Here is an 18,334-nt window from a genome sequence, read left to right as displayed (position 1 = left end):
AATTCTTTTTTTATCTGTTTTTGCCCCGTTTTAAGCGGTTTTTGACCTGGTTAAGGGTCAGGATGGCCCGAAAGACTACAAAAACTTTAAGGAACTTTTGAGAGAAATTTGGGAGAGATTTCATATTCTTGGAGAGATTTGGGAGAGATTTGACATACTTGGAGAGGTTTCTCATACAAAGAGAGATTTGGGAGAGATTTCACATTCTTGGAGAGATTTGGGAGAGATTTGACATACTTTGAGAGATTTCTAACACGAAGAGAGATTTAGGAGAGATTTCACATTCTTGGAGAGATTTGGGAGAGATTTGACATACTTGGAGAGATTTCTCATATAGAGAGAGATTTGGGAGAGATTCCACATTCTTGTAGAGATTTGGGAGAGATTTGACATACTTGGAGAGATTTCTTATACGGAGAGAGATTTGGGAGAGATTCCACATTCTTGGAGAGATTTGGGAGAGATTTGACATACTTGGAGAGGTTTCTCATACAAAGAGAGATTTGGGAGAGATTCCACATTCTTGGAGAGATTTGGAAGAGATTTGACATACTCGGAGAGGTTTCTCATACAAAGAGAGATTTGGGAGAGATTTCACATTCTTGGAGAGATTTAGGAGAGATTTGAGATAAAGAGAGATAAAGTGAAAATGATTGAGAGAGGTTTCGTGTGTGACATTTATGAGTGTTTGGCTCCTCAACGCAAGGTCTGTAAGCCCCGTTAAGCCATGTTCAAGGACCTTACATACTCCCGATGAGTATGCAACATTGTTTTCTCATTAGCATAGCGAGTTGTATAGCAATTACCTAACGTAAGCCCTAGTACACAAAGGTTAATTGAGTCGATCGGTTTGACTTGTTGACTTTAGTTGACTTTGACTTGACTGGAATTTGACGGTTGTCACAGTGCTGGAATGAGAAAACCTTAATCTTAGGGTTTGCACCCTATTTAAAGGACTTTATGTCCCTCTCACAACCTCCTAATCCCCCAGAGAGTTCCAGAAAAACCCTAAATCCGTGTGACGCTTCATTATTGAGGAGATTGGGGCTTGGAAAAGGAAATTGGTGGAAGAAGCTTGAGAAATTGGAAGCTAGCTTCAACGGGGTTGTATAGATCTGGGATCTACATCAGTTTTGGGCACATCTTTGAGGTAAGGAGCCCTTATCTTGAGCTATTTCCTTTTTGGTTCATCCTTGGTGGTTGTTTTGGGAATTCTTTAATTTGTTTGAGATCTATTTTAGGTTTGGAAGTTCAGATCTAGGCTTGTGATGGTCCATAATGTGATAGAGTATATGTTTAAGAGTTGTTGGTGAAGCCCCTTAGTCCTTAACCCTAGCCATAGTGTGTTTTGGGCCTATATCTCTTTGGTTTCACGTAAAGTTTGCAACATTATGTGAGGGTTAGATTGTAGAGGGGTGGATCTATGGTTTGGAGCCGCTGCATGGCTCGAAAAGCCTCTGAATGGATTGAGAATTGGAGAGAATCAGTGAGTCACATGGGTGTACTCGACGAGTTGTATGAACATGTGCATGGACTTGATGAGTTGGAAGAACAACTCGGCGAGTCTGTTGAAGATTGCCTTGGACTCGGCGAGTCTGTTCTTGGACTCGACGAGTCAGGTCGCAGAACCCCAACCTCTTTTGGTTAAGCTTCGAATCTGTGAGTCGGTTGGTGACTCAGTGAGTTGGTCAAGACGGAATTCAGAGATCGTTCAACTCGACGAGTCCTGGGGTGACTCGGCGAGTTGAGTCGTGTTATAAGAGTTTTCTGAGTATAAGAACTCGACGAGTCGGCGGGTTCACTCGGCGAGTAGGGTCAATCAGGAAGGTTGACTTTGACCAGGACTTTGACTAAATTTGACTTAATTGACCCCGAGAAGACAGTTCAGTCTAAGTGTTGTTATTGGTATTGGCTGCTCAGGGAGCTAGAGGAGCAGCATTTCGGAGAGTTGTCGGTTAGCAGCCGGAGGGTTATCAGCCGAGTTCAACAGTTCAGGAGAGTTTTCCTTCCAGTAGGAACAGGTCTACGGCCACAATGTCGACCCGTCTAGTTAGCAGTAGTTTTTGGACTTCAGTCCAATGCAGTAGTTCAGTGTGCTTGATGTCTTTGTGATTCAAGCATGTTTTTTTGTTATGTGTTTTGGACTTCGGTCCAATGCAGTATGCAGTATATGTGTGTATGCTAGTAGTTATGATTATGTTATGCCATGTTCAGCCAGTTAGTCCAGACTTCGGTCCGATGCAGTTAGCCGGACTTTGGTCCGATGCAGGGGCAAGGCCCCAGTTAGTCCGGACTTCGGTCTGATGCAGTTAGACAGACTTCGGTCCGATGCAGGGGGCAAGGCCCTAGTTAGTCCGGGCTTCGGCCTGATGCAGTTTCCGAACTTCGGTCTGATGCAGGGGGCAAGGCCCCGGTTAGTCCGGACATTGGTCTGATGCAGTGGACAAGGCCCAGTATGTGCTTTATATGTAATTGTATGATATGTGGTAGTTTGGGAGAGCTCACTAAGCTTTGTGCTTACGGTTTCAGTTTTGGTTTCAGGTACTTCCGCAAGCAAGGGGAAGGGCTCGGATTGATGGCATGGCACACACCACAGTTACAGTTTATTCCTGGGAGTTTTATTTAGATATTTCAACATGATATTAACTTCAGTTTTGAATTGATACATTTATTATGGCATTTTGAGGCATACGATTCATGGTTTTATTATCAAATAGTTGACGTTGCGATTTTTAGTAATATTAAAACAAAAAAATTTGGGTCGTATTTTTGGGATGTTTCATATCAGTTTGTTCTCACTCATATATTTTGATAGGTTACATACATCATCATCATTACCTAGAGCTTTTATTCCAAAATCCAAACCCTCATTAGGCAAATGGAAATGGTAGTAGATGACAGGTGGAACAACATACCCTAAATCTAACATGATGGAGTCTAATTCGTGTACCGAGAATTCTTCTATATCGACCACGTCAATGTATGCTACAACCCCTTCAATATACTTGATGCCTGGAAACTTTGTGAACTTCCCACCATGATGAAGTTCAATATTGAACATGGTGGGATGTCCATCTTAAAAAGCAAAACAAAAAGAAAGATTTTTAGATTTCAAAAGTGTAAGAACATGATCAAATACAGAGCATCTTACCATAAATTTGGTTGGGAATTTCTTCACCGTGTGCTCTGATGGACCACATTATGAGAACCATTTGCGAAATTTCAACAACAAATTGAAGCTCGATTAGGAAACGGGTTTGTGATTAGGGTTTTTTTATCTGCACGTCGTCAAAGGTGGGTGAAGGAATAGGAGTAGCCAACTGATAATTAGGGATGTTATACACAAATAGCCTGTAGAGCTTTCAATTGACGGTAATGTGCAATACAGATGAAAAGACAAAATTACCCTCACATGGAGGGTACGTGTTACACTAAACGGAAGGAAATAGACGGGAGTTAAGTCCAAGGACCAAAACCACAAGAAGTTTCATGTTTTGGACCAACCATGCAACTTGAAAACATTTTGGACCTTATCCACAATTTTTGGATAACTACAGGGACCAAAAATGCATTTCCGTCTTAATTTTATCTATTTATTTATTTAACGAACGAGATGTTACACTCTCCACCCTTAGGGTCTCCAATACCTCTCTCAGATGCTGCTCATGCTGCTCCCTGGTCTTAGAATAAACCAGGATATCATCAATAAAACGATCACCGACAGATCCAGCGTCGGTCTACACACCCTATTCATGAGATCCATGAACACTTCTGGGGCATTGGTAAGCCCAAACGGCATCACCACAAACTCATAATGCCCATACAAAGTCCAGAAAGTTGTCTTCGGTATATCCTCATCCCGAATCCTCATCTAATGGTACCCTGACCAAAGATCAATCTTGGAAAACCAAGACGCACCCTATCGAACAAATCATCTATCCTAAGCAACGGATAACGGTTCTTCACTGTTAGTTCGTTTAGCTCTCGGTAATCAATGCACACCCTGTATGATCCATCCTTGTGCTTCACGAACAGGATTGGTGCTCCCCATGGGGAACTGCTCGGAAGGATGAACCCTCGGTCTAGCAACTCCTGAATTTGCATAGATAACTTCTGTATCTCGGGCGGTTCCAACCAGTATGGTGACTTCACTATCAGAGCGACACCCGTCACCAAATCAATGTGAAACTCCACCTGCCTCTCCAGAGGCACTTCTAGTAACTCTTTGGGAAAGACATCCTGAAATTCCTATGCAACCGACACACTGCCCATATTCGTCGTGGTCTCAACCCTCGTATCTGAGACATAAGCAAGAAATCATGTACATCCATGTTGCAAAAATCTCCTAGCCCTCACAGCCGAACGGAGAGTTGGCCCCTGCGAGGCCCTCTCACCATGTATAACCAGTTCTCCCACACTTGGGGTTCGAACCCTCACCAACTGTTGTTCACAATCAATCATGGCCCCATTGGCCCCCAACCAGTCCATCTCGATAATCACCTTTAACCCCTGCAATGGTATCGGGACTAGATCAACGTGAAACCTCTCGCCAAGAAAATTCAGGACACAGTCCAGATACACACTCACAGTGCGGTCATCTGCAATCTCTACCTCGAGCGGGGAACCAAAGTTCTCGGCGCGTCCCGGAACTTCTTGCTAAGCACAAAAGACACGAACGATCGTGTAGCACCCAAATCAAACATATTAAGAGTCGACATACCATTGACCAGAAAGATCCCTATACAAGCACAACGTACACATTAGCAATATAGATAAACATAGAGCAGAGAAGAATAAATACATACCAGCCACAACGTTTGGCGTTGCCCGATCCTCCTCAGTAGTCAGCTAAAATGTGCGGCTCTTCACCGTTGGAGCATCTGCCTTAGCAGGGCGGCCATCAGTAATCCTCATCGTGGCGGGTGCGGGCGCCGCCACTGCTCCTCCCCCTCCCCGCAACCTCGGACAGTTAACATTTTTATGGCCAGTCTGGTTGCAGTGGAAACATATCAAGCCCTTCTTCGGGAAATCCTTACTCAAATGACCATGCTGGCCACAAAAGTAACATCCAGAGCCTGTTATCCGACAAGCCCCACTGTGCGATTTACCGCACCTGGCACATCGGCCCCGGCTCTGCTGGCCCCTGCTGGAAGTGTCTGAGGTCTTAGGCTTCTTAGCCTTACCCACCGCTGCCTGTGCCTGCTTCGGCTTCTGCTTGGTACGGAAGTACAACTCCATCTTCTTCTCACGAGCCTTCTCTACCATCTCATTCAGGGTTTTGCACCCTGTAAAGCTCACAAACTCTCGGATATCATCTCTCAGCATGGAATGATATCTCGTCCTCTGCATTTCCTCATCGGTAGCATATTGTGGGATCAACAATGCTTGCTCCTGAAACTTGGCGGTGATCTCCCCCACGGTCTCGGTGGTCTGTTGGAGCTCCTAGAACTCCCTCACCATCCATTGCACCTCAATGGCTGGTGCAAACTCCAAGTCAAATCATCGAACGAACTCGACCCATGTCATCTCAGCTACACCGGCTGCTCCCACCTGGCTAGTATCCTCGCCCCACTAATCTCGAGCTTTGTCTCTCAGCATACAAGAAGCAAACCCCACCTTTGCCACATCCGGGCAAGAACTCGTACGTTGGGCGTTCTCGATACCTCCACCCAACGTCGGCTAACAATGAGGTCCCTGACCCCGAAAAACTTCGATGCTCCACATTCCTTGAACTCCTGAAATGAGGGAGTTCGGGCCTCGACCTGGCCCGTAGCAATCTTGGCTCTAAATGCCCTGAGCCTTTCCTCCATGATATCCATCATACCCTTCTTGACCGTCCCAAAGATAACTGGGGTAGCATCAAGGATGCCCCTCGTAACCTCGTCTGCGATGAGCTCACACAACCTCTCGTCAATAGGCTCAATAGTGTCGCCTGACCCAGACCCAGATCCTGACCTCGATCCTGATCCTCCCTCTTCAAATCATGTAACCACCATACTGAACTACAATATCATAAAATATAATGATCAGGATATCAATAGAGGGGATCCTCTAACACCGGTCCTCCTTATAGTTTCCAGGTCTATCATTAGTTCGGGGTACATGTCATGTATTTTCAGTAGTACGGGCCCAATACTACCTTCCACACCTACCTGTACTTTCCCAAGGCTATACTTGATAACCCTAATTTGTCCCCCAAAAAACCCATATCAATCATAATTGGTTGCCTTATGCATGCAAATTATACATAAAAAAAGGATTAAATAGACTTTCGAATAAAAGATTCTACCCTATGACCACAACCAGATGAGGAACATGAAATAAGGCCAAATCAATCATTATAAGGCTATAAGCTCCTAACCGTATACAATTTTAAAAGCATACACATAGCAAGTTCCATACAATCATCAAAGCTCAAATATCAGTATAACATGGCTAATACATTGGGGAACTACTTACTTGGCTCGGCTGATCGCGCGCATTGCACTATCATCTTTTCCTTTCTTTAAAAACTTTTTATTTTATTTTTGAAAACAATTTTTTTACCGCTTCCTCAGTTTGAGTCCTGACAAACCTGAGAATGTGCCTGAATCCCTCAAACCAATGCTCTAATACCAACTTGTAACAACTCAATTTTCAAGAGAAATTTTTAATTTTTGATTAACCAAACACATCTTCATAAATCACAAAATCCAAACATAATTGTTTTCAAAACTCATATCAATTACAACTTTTATTTAAAAACATCAGAGTGTCCCATAAAACACCTGTGAGAGTGCATGCCATGCCATCAAGCCTTGCCCTTTCCATTGGGCTCGGATGTACCTGAAACAAATCCACAAATTGTAAGGTGATGCTTAGTGAGACCCCCAGAGCATACCTCACACACAATCCACATAACACACATCATATTAGCTATAAAAGCTGCATATACCACCTAAACCATGCCTACTAACATATAAGGATGTCGTGGGCTCCCCCAGGGTCTTATACCATCATTTCATGGGCTCCCCCCATGGTATTTACCTAGGAATGCCATGGGCTCCCCCACATGGTATTATATCTAACTACCACAGGCTCCCCCGGGGGTCTTCCATGCAATAACATACATAATTAAATAGCATATCATATATCACATAAGTATTAATCATACTACATACATAAACATATAAGGATGTCGTGGGCTCCCCCATGGTCTTATACCATCATGCCATGGGCTACCCCCACATGGTCTTATATCCAATTGCCACGGGCTCCCCCCGGGGTCTTTGTCACACCCCCGAACCAGACGGCGGAAACGTCCGGGGGCTGTTGTGACTCAATTGAATACCATAACATTGAATATATATGAAGCATAACAACATTCGTCACCATGCATTAATATAGTACAACCAGTAGCGTTTACATGAAATACATTGTTTAAACATTACATTCCCAAAAATAAATTGTTCGGTTCGTACATAAATAAACTGCAAGCCATCACTGAATATGATTTCCTTTGATTCACTGGTTCCCTGAGAATACAAGTATTTTGAAAAACGTCAACATATGAAATGTTGGTGAGTTCATAAGTAGTGTTTGAAATCCAATGTTTGTATTGTTTGAAAAATCACCAGAAAATCCGATATTTTCTGAAAATAGTATAGTCAAAAAGATGTGAAGATCCATAGGTATGCTTGTTTGTTTCTATACTTGTAAAAATTGTTCATTAAAATTGTATGCGTTTCGAATCCGATATGTATTGAAAAACCTAGGAAAACCCGATGTTTTCCTAATCCTTTGAATTCCATGAAGTTACGTTGAAACCATTGCAAAAAGAGTAGTCTCATTCCCAGGCGACGTTGGATTATTTTTTAGCATGATTAATTGCTACAAACACGCATTACACAAACGCCCAGTTTACAGCTATACTAACGATCCCGAAGGCGTCGTCCGTACTAATCACGTTATCCAACCGCCCTGACTACGTGTCGTCCCACATCCGAAGAGTAAGAGGACACGAAGACCTCGATGACTCTATTAACCGGTTGGGGATAAAAATGTATACGAGGGGTCCCCGACCCGCCTCGCAAAAAATGTAGACTTTACTAGCAATACCAAAGGACCCTTGGGGACCAGTAGTATACAAGCCATTGAAAGTCCCTCTACGTTGTGCCAAGTCGGTGAAACCCAACACTTCGTAGAAAAAAAATGTCTTCGGGCCTTAAGATCAGGTCGTTGGGCTAGCTAGGCCCAACAAACAAGATTTTACACTTTTGGGGCCCAAAGATGGTGCGTAGACGTCTATGCACACTCGAATGTATATTGAATTCCCAAACCTTACTTGTATGAATCGTAGTGTCGTCGTGTTAGTAGTTTCAGATTTTTATTGGTTCGAGACCGAACCAATTCGTTTCACAACGATTTTTGGTGTTGTAGTGTATTGTATTTCGTCGATAGTCGCGGTACCATTGTTTGATCAAATTGCATGTATTGAATTAGCCTTGAAATTTTTCTGTTTCAGCCCCTCATTGTTTGTAAAATTTACTTTTTCACCCCTTTAATTGAATACTTTCCGGTTTGGTCCTTAAATCAATTTTTCTTGACATTTTAACACCAAAAATTATTGAAATTAATATTTTTCAGCATATTTTTCATAGAAAACAGTTTAAGTCCCTGAAAATGCAATTTTCTCGGTTATAACCCTTCTTTTTCGCAACTTTGACAATTTTGGCCCAAATTGTAAGATTTTTGCAATTTTGGTCCTTTTTAAATTTAAAAGCATTTTAAACCTTTGAAAAGGACTTGGAACAATTATAGTCCACTGTTTTACAGAAAAATACAGTTTTGACCCTCCAAAACAGGAAATCTCGCATAATGGGCCTCATTGGGCCGAAAATGTCATTTTTAGCCCATTAAGCTTGAAATTTATGTTTTTAATACTCTAAATGAGTAAATTTCCAGAAATTGTTTTATTGAAACTGTTTTGGCACACCTCACCCATCAGAATTCGTGGTATGTCAATTTGGGCCCTTAATTTTGTATTTTTCACATTTTAGGCCCAAAATTTGTGTTTTTAGCCCAAAGAAAATTGTTACTAACTACTTAGCTATTTTTCTTGAAACACTTTGTATGTAGAAATATATTTGATGCTAAAATCATTTAACATAAGATATATCTCGGTTTTGAGGGGTTTTATGGCTAGATCCAACATTATAACACACAAAAGCATACATGTAAGCATGGAAATCATACAAGGCATACAAAACACATATAGATCTACACTTTCACTTGTATTCCCCCCCCCCCCCCCCCCACAAAACTCATAAAAACAGAAAATAGGGGGTATGAAGCTCACCTTAGGGTGTGGGGGCTCGGTTTTGCAAAGAAAATGGAAGGAAAATGAAGTGATTTTCGGCCTTAGCACCCTTCCTTGGTAGATCTCGAGTTTGGTGACTTCTATGGTGTATGATCACAATTTGGAATAGATTTAGAAGAGGTTTTTGATGGAATGAAATAGCTAGATCATATATATATAAGTAAAAACTTACCTAAGATGATGATTAACTTGCAAGATCCTCTTGAAAGCTCCTAATTTTCGAGATTTTTGGAGTGGGGAGGAAGGAGTGTTCTTGAGTGATCTAGAGAGAATTTGTGAGAGATTTGTGAATGTGTGTGTGTGTGTTTCGGCCGAGAGTGAGAGGGAGGAGAGAAGAGATGTGATTTTGAAGTGATGTGCATGGAGGTATGTGAGATATTTTGCATGGAAGTCCTTTGGATAACAATGATGTGGCACAACAAGTCAACTCTTCCATCCTCTTGGGCTTGTGCATTTGGGCCGAGAATTTGGAAAGAAAAAGAAAAATTTGGGCCTTTGCCCCTAAGCCCAACATTAGTGTTAATCTTGAGTATGTTTTAAGTCTAAAGAAATGTGGTAGGATTTTCATATTTTTATTGGACTAGTTTAGGTTATTCATGTATCAAGGCTTTTAATTCATTTCATTCTAGGTCCAACATAGCCCAAAATGTTGAAAAAAATAGATGTGGGTCCAATTAGAGCCCATTTAAGAGTTCTAAACCCAAGATAGTCAAATTGGAAGTTTATTGGTCCATTAGGTCCAATAAGGAAGTTCTAGTCCAAAATGGACCTAAATAAGAACTTCTAGTGTTTCCAATTGTTTGATGACTATTTGTAGTACTTGTATGATGTATTTGATTGAAGTTTTTGATGTCATAATCATAGGTGTTACACATGTTCTTAAGTTTTTGCTTCACATTAGCTTGGATGTATAGATTACATGACACAAAATTTCCAGTTGTGACAGTCTTCCATGAAAATATCATATAATTACTAGCATACCACTTAGCATAAAGCTAACTATCATACCACATATCTCTACTACAGCTAGTGTACCACATAACATAAAATGGGTCGGCCTTGGTGCCTTATACCCATTAGTATGGTGAGAAGACTCACCTCTCTCGAACGCTGAACGGACAAGCTAGAACCAGATATGTCCCACATGTTGCTCCAACTCAACTGCCTGTAAGCATCATAAGATAGACTTGTCATAATCCCAAAATTACCCTCAAGGTCAACCCTGGTTAACCATGGTCAAAGTCAAGGTCAACAGTCAAAGTCAACATCCCATGTTGACCTCAACTCGTAAAGTGCATCTTGCGACTCGTCAAGTTCCTACCGAGTCCAGACAACCTGATCAAACCCTAGCCAACTCACCGAGTTGTTTCATCAACTCGACGAGTTCACTTGATATTCAGAAGGCGGGGAAACCCGATCCGAATCATCGAGTTGCTAGAGCAACTCATCGAGTCCCCCTTCCTGTTTGCTTGTTGTGATGATACACTGAATGCAGGAACTCCAAGGCTTAGATCTGAAGCCCTAAGGTGTCTAGGACGATAAAGTTTCCAACTTTACCCTCTAGAGCTGCTCCAAATTCTCTAAGGCCCTTATCAAAGGTTGGAAAGCTCCACAGCTTTGCCATATGGTCCAAAACTCTAGGGAACTGGAATCCCTCCTTTCCATAAGAGTTTCTAGTCCTCAAAACGTTCCAAAGATGGAGGCTTTATGGACATGCATGTCCAATGCATGTCCTTAGGTCAAAATGGCCAAAAAGAGGGAAATATGCCCTAAAAGTCCTTGCATGGCGTCCTTGCTTGACCAAAGGCTAGATCTAGCCTACATTGGGACCATTTTGCTCTAGAGATCCATAAAGTTGCAAACTTTATGAACCCAATGCATGAAATCAACAAGAAGGATAGGAAATGAAAAGTAAACTCAATATCTAGCCATATTCTAAGATAAAAATCGAATCTTAAAGACTACAACAATCCACAAGGTGGTCAAGCTCAAGAGTGAGGGCTTGGTTTGCTGGATCTTCTCATTCTTCTCACTATCTCCTTCTTCTTAAGCTTCAAAAGTCACCCTAGCTCATAAAATGAAAGAGATTGGGGATTAGGGTTTGGCACAGACGTTCTTAGGGTTTGGAGGCTGATAGAAGGTCAGCCCCAAGGCTCTTAAGGAGATTATATAGGGTGCAAACCCTAAAATTAGGGTTTTATCTTTACAGCACCTACTCGTCGGGTTGGCCTTCCAACTCGTCGAGTAGGGTGTAGATCTCGTGTCCTCGAAATGTCCTCTACTCGACGAGTTGGGCTCCCAACTCTCCAAGTCCAAGCACCAAAACCTTGAAATTAAACAATTCAAGTAATACCTGGAACATGTGTTACTGTAACAACGCAAATTTTCAAACAAATTTTTCTTTTTAAAAATATATTGATATCCATTCATAACAAGGCATAAATAGTTTGAGTATTCCGCCAAATACAAATAGTCAAAATCCCAAGATCATAAAAGCAGTCTTCAGTGTGTATCGATCACGCCGGCGCCTTCCCACGGTCCTCGCTAGTACCTGAAATACATGTACAACAACTGTAAGCATAAATGCTTAGTGAGTTCCCCAATATACAACTTACGCACATACGCCTTTCCAGGCCCGACCTTCCGGTCCATGTGTCTCAGGGGACTTCCGTCCCTGCTGGGTAAACCTTCCGGTCCTACCCACGCCGACCTTCCGGTCCATCACACAATGTATTGCCTTCAGGCCCATAACATATTGCCTTCCGGCCCATAATATAATCGCCTTCCGGCCCATAACATACATAGCACATATAACAAGCAGCTTACCACATATAGCATACATATCACATATCATAGCTGACCTCCCGGTCATACAGTCAAACCCTTCCGGGTACAGTATAGTGAGAAGACTCACCTCGTAAAGGCTGAACGCTAGCAAATCCCGAAATGACTCGTGCACAACCGACGAGCTACAACCTCCCTATAACATCACATATCTCATTAATACTTATATCTTCTAAGTGTGACTATCCCTAAGAAGTCAGACTTCGATCAACTCTAGTCAACGGTCAACGGTCAACTCGACCGGACTCGGCGAGTACCATGGCGACTCGGCGAGTCTAGACGTCCTCCAACTTTCTGAGATTCCTTATCTACTCGTCGAGTATCCTCCTCAACCCGACGAGTTACTCCTGGAAGAATCGCGGGGCCACCCCGACTCCACTCGCCGAGTCTGAAGAACAACTCGGCGAGTCCCAGTAAATCTTCAAGCTACTCGCCGAGTCTGAAGAACAACTCGGCGAGTCCATGCCATGCAGACGATCAACTGCTTCCTGAATTACGTATGGTCCCGAGATATACAATCATGGGACTTTCTGGACTTCTAAACACCTTATTACTGGGGGATAAACGTCTGGGTAATAACATAATAACCCATCTAATCACTAAATGGGTTTCATAAACCCTAGATTCGTATACACATCAAAATAACATAAAGGAATCCGAAATATTACCTGGAATATACCCCCTCTGTGTCTCCAAACCGCAGAACTCGAATCCCTTGCTGTTCCTTTAGCCAAAACCCTTCTCCTCCTTGCCCAACAATTTCTTCAAGCCCTAATATCCTCCAATCTTGCTCTAGATGCCCACAGCCGTTTAGGGTTCCTCTCAATCGACTAAAGACGGACAATGACGGCATATAAGAGCATTATATACGATCCAAAACCGAACGGTTAGGGTTTCTGCTGAACAGCGTCGACTCGCCGAGTCCATATCTGGACTCGTCGAGTCCAGTCGCGGACCCGCGACCCAGTCTGCGATCCTACTCGGCGAGTCTAGGCTCCAACTCGCCGAGTCCCCTCTTAACTCACCCCAAAAACATAATTAAACAATACCTGAGATTTCGGGCTGTTACAACTCTCCCCCACTTGGATTAGACTTCGCCCTCGAAGTCTCACTCTGCAAATAGTTCCGGATGCTGCTCCCGCATCTCGCGTTCCGGTTCCCAAGTCATTTCCGAACCCTTACGGTGTTGCCATTGAACCAACACCAGAGGTACCTCCTTGTTCCTCAGAACCTTGATCTTTCGATCTCTGATAGCCACTGGTCTCTCCGCGTAATTCAGGCTCGCATCCACCTGAATATCCTCCAATGGAACCACTGCCGACTCATCGGCTATGCACTTCCTCAACTGCGACACATGAAAAGTGTCGTGGATCTGACCCAACTCCGCTGGCAACTCCAACCGATAGGCTACCCGGCCTATCCTTGCAATCACACGAAATGGCCCAATATACCGGGGCCCCAATTTGCCCCTCTTCCTGAATCGAATCACTCCTTTCCAAGGAGAGACCTTCAGGAGAACGAAGTCGCCGACCTGAAATTCAAGCTCGGATCGTCGCCTGTCTGCATAACTCTTCTGTCGGCTCTGGGCAGTCAATAACCTTTGTCTCACTTGCTGAATCTGCTCTGTCGTCTGGAGCACGATCTCCGTGCTGCCCATCACTCTCTCTCCTACCTCTCCCCATCAAATGGGGGTCCGACACCTCCTACCATACAACAGCTCAAAAGGTGGCATACCAATGCTCGAATGATGGCTGTTGTTGTAGGAAAATTCTGCTAAGGGTAAATATGCATCCCAGCTACCCCCGAAGTCTAACACACACGCTCAAAGCATGTCCTCCAGCGTCTGAATCGTCCGCTCGCTCTGACCGTCTGTCTGGGGATGGTATGCGGTACTAAAATGCAATTTGGTACCCAGCTCCTCATGAAACTTCTTCCAGAACCTGGAAGTGAAACGCACATCACGGTCTGAAACAATCGAGATCGGCACCCCATGCCGAGATACCACCTCTCTTACATATATCTCCGCCAACTTCTCCGCTGAAGAACTCTCACTGATGGCAAGGAAGTGTGCACTCTTCGTCAACCTATCCACAATCACCCAAATTGCATCAACTCCCCTGGCAGTCCTCGGCAATTTGGTGATGAAATCCATAGTGATTTGTTCCCACTTCCACTCGGGGATCTCCAATGGCTGTAACTTGCCATGCGGTCTCTGGTGCTCGGCCTTAACCCTACGACAGGTCAAGCACCTCTCAACGAACCATGCGACGTCCCTCTTCATACAGGGCCACCAATACTCTTTCCTCAAGTCCAAATACATCTTCGTAGCACCGGGATGGATCGAGAATTTCGATCTATGAGCCTCTTCCATCAAAGTAATACGTGTACCGCCCACGAACGGTACCCAAATCCGGCCCTGAAACGTCATAAGCCCTCGACCATCCTGAACGAACTCTGAAATTAATCCCACGACCCGCTCTTTCTTCTGCATTTCTGGTCGCACAGCTTCGGCCTGCGCCCCACGAATAGCATCCAATACTGGAGTCATCACAGTCAGTCTCAAGCATACATCTCGCAATGGAGTGCTCTCCGCCCTGCGGCTCAACGCGTCAGCTACCACATTAGCCTTACCTGGGTGGTACAGGATCTCACAATCATAATCCTTGACCACATCCAACCACCTCCTCTGACGCATATTTAGGTTGGGCTGATCCATCAAATACTTCAAGCTCTTATGGTCCGTATATATCGTACATCGAACCCCATACATGTAGTGACGCCAAATCTTGAGAGCGAACACTACTGCTCCCAACTCTAAATCATGCGTGGGATATCTCGCCTCATGAGGCTTCAGCTGCCTCGACGCATACGCTATCACATGACCCCTCTGTATCAACACTGCACCCAGTCCCGAAATCGATGCGTCGCAATATACCACAAAACCCTCCATCCCTTCTGGAAGAGCTAATACCGGGGCTTCGCACAACCTCTGGCGAAGTGTCTCAAAGGAGGTCTGCTGCTCGGGCCCCCATGAGAATGCAACACCCTTCCGGGTCAATCTGGTGAGTGGCACTGCGATCTTGGAGAAATCCTTGATGAATCTCCGATAATACCCTACCAACCCCAGGAAGCTCCTGATCTCAGAAGGTGACTACGGCACCTCCCAACTCATTACCGCCTCAACCTTGGCCGGATCGACCAATATCCCTTTCTGATTGACAACATGTCCTAGAAATTGGACCTCTCGCAGCCAGAAGTCACATTTGGAGAACTTTGCATAAAGCTTCTCCGACCTCAATACCTCAAGGACCTCCCTCAAATGCTCCTCATGCTGCTCTCTAGATCTAGAATACACCAGAATGTCGTCGATGAATACAATCACTGACCGATCCAACATCGGTCTGCATACCCTGTTTATGAGATCCATGAACACAGCCGGGGCATTGGTGAGCCCGAAAGGCATCACCACAAACTCATAATGCCCATATCGCGTCCTAAACGCTGTCTTCTGGACATCCCCATCCCGTACTCTCACCTGATGGTACCCTGACCTCAGATCGATCTTGGAAAACCAAGACGCTCCCTGCAACTGATCGAATAAATCATCGATCCTCGGTAACGGGTAACGGTTCTTGACCGTCAACTTGTTCAACTCCCGGTAATCAATACACATCCGGTGTGAACCATCCTTCTTCTTGACGAACAGAATAGGTGCTCCCCACGACGAGCTGCTCGGCCGAATGAATCCCTTCCCCAGCAACTCCTGGAGCTGCGAGGACAACTCTTGCATCTCTGGAGGTGCAAGACGATAAGGCACCTTAGCAACAGGCGCGGCCCCCGGGACCAGATCGATACCAAACTCTACTTGCCTCACAGGAGGTACTCCCGGCAGCTCCTCGGGGAAAACATCTGGAAACTCACGCACCACAGGGACCTCCTCAACTGATTTCGGTCTCTCGGGAACCTCCCGCGTATCCATCACATACGCCACAAAACCCTTACAGCCCTGCTGTAGACACTGCCTCGCCCTAGCGGCCGAACAAAAAGTTGATCCCGAACGGGTACCCTCGCCGTACACCGAAAGAACTCCCCCACTATGATCTCGTATAGTCACCAACTGACGCTCACAGTCGATGACAGCGCCGAATCGGCTCAACCAGTCCATGCCCACGATGACACAGACATCACCCATCGCAATAGGAATCAGGTCAATCGAGAATTCAACCCCGAAAATCTCCAGTACACATCCCCGAAGAACTTCCGTGGCACAAATCACTTTCTCGTCAGCTATAGAAACTCTCAAAGGTCGACTCAACGACTCATGACTAACGCTGATATGCTGACTAAAGGCTAAGGACACAAAGGACCTACTCGCACCCGAGTCAAATAACACTAAGGCAGGCACAAAGTTCACAAGGAAAGTACCTACGCATATAATAACATAAGCATAACATCTCGACATAAAATAAATACATGAATTACAACATACCTGCCACGACATCGGGCGCAGCGCGGACCTCCTCCGCAGTCAGCTGAAAGGCTCTTCCCCGAGCCCTCGGGGCCTCGGCCTTCACCGGTCGAGTCGCAGTAGCTCCGGCAGCAGGTGCAGATCCCTGAAGAAGCTGAGGGCACTCGGCCTTCCTATGGCCTGTCTGGTTGCAATGAAAGCAAACCGTAAATCCCTTGGGACACTCCCTAGCAATGTGCCCCTCCTTGCCACACTTGTAGCAAGCACCAGATCGACACGCCCCCTCATGACCCTTGCCGCACTTTCCGCAAGTGCGGCCCTTCGAACCTCCTTTGCTCGCATCGGCGGACTTTATCCGCTTGGCTGCCGGCTGGAACTGATCCGGTCGCCGGTTCACCCACTGAGACTCGGCCTCCTCCCTGGCCTGGGTCTCCAACTCGATCTCGCGCTTCCTGGCATTCGCCTGAAGCTCAGCAAAAGTATGATAAGTGGAGTTTGACACAAACTCCCGAATATCCCTCCTCAACACTCCCAAGTACCGGCTCATCCGAGCCTGATCGGTGGATACCAGCTCGGGGCAGAACATCGCCCTCTCATGAAACTTCCGCGTGATCACCGCAACAGAATCAGTACCCTGCTTGAGGGTTAAGAACTCTTGTACCAATCGTTCCCTCTCCACCGGGGGAACGTACTCATCCCTGAACATGGCAGTAAACCCCTCCCATGTCACTGCTGTAGTCTCTGCCAAAGTGAAGTTCGCTGTCACGAACTTCCACCAGTCTTTCGCTCCCAGACGGAGCTGGTTCAATGCGAACCGTACCCTCAGGTGCTCCGGGCATGAACAAGTGTAGAAGCACCCCTCTATATCCGCGATCCACCTCATCGCAGCAATCGGATCCTGCGTCCCATCGAACTCCGGTGGCTTCGTGTTGCTGAACTCTCGGAACGGCAACGAGTCACCCCCCTGTGGCCTAGCAGCGGCCACAGCTGCGGTAGCTGCAGCGGTTGCAGCCTCAGTCAATGCGGCGTACCGCTCATCAAACGTCTCCATCAGGGTGGTCTTAATAGACCCAAACATCTCCGGGATCTCAGCCCGGATCGCCGCCGCTACCTCCTCGTGAATCATCTGACGAATCTCCTCGTCACTCACACCGCTCAACTCGCTCCGTGGCGTGGTCTAACCATGATGTCTCTGAAATACAACATAAATCTATCAGAGACTCCATCGAGTATAATCGTACTCGATAACGCAACCCTACTCAGTCTCCGATATCTAGGGATTCTTACTTGGGCCTCCCACTGACCCGGTGTCTTCGGTAGTACGGGCCCAATACTACCGACCACACCGCATCAGCAGTCATCCCAAATCTTCCTCCCCAAACCCCGGATAGTGAGTACTCTACTTCTGTTATGCACTATCTACTCGCACACTAACAAAGCATCTCATATCGGCAAACTTCCCTAGACTAAGGCATCACAAATCAGGCCACTCTAGTCCTATCATGAATACCTAGTCTTCTAGCATGCATAACAATTCATATCATATAATATTGTAAGGTATTTTGGGGATCTTTACCGTTCGGGCGCTGACTGATCGTACACACTGCTTCTTTCTTGCTTACCACAAAACCATTTACAAAAGTTTATGCCTTTATTTAAAAAGT

This window comes from Lactuca serriola, chromosome 3, assembly GCF_051521515.1.
Source record: "Lactuca serriola cultivar US96UC23 chromosome 3, Lser_US96UC23_V15, whole genome shotgun sequence".
Lineage (NCBI taxonomy): Eukaryota > Viridiplantae > Streptophyta > Magnoliopsida > Asterales > Asteraceae > Lactuca > Lactuca serriola.
The sequence above is the reverse complement of the archived record's forward strand: the minus strand, read 5'-3'. Positions refer to the sequence as shown.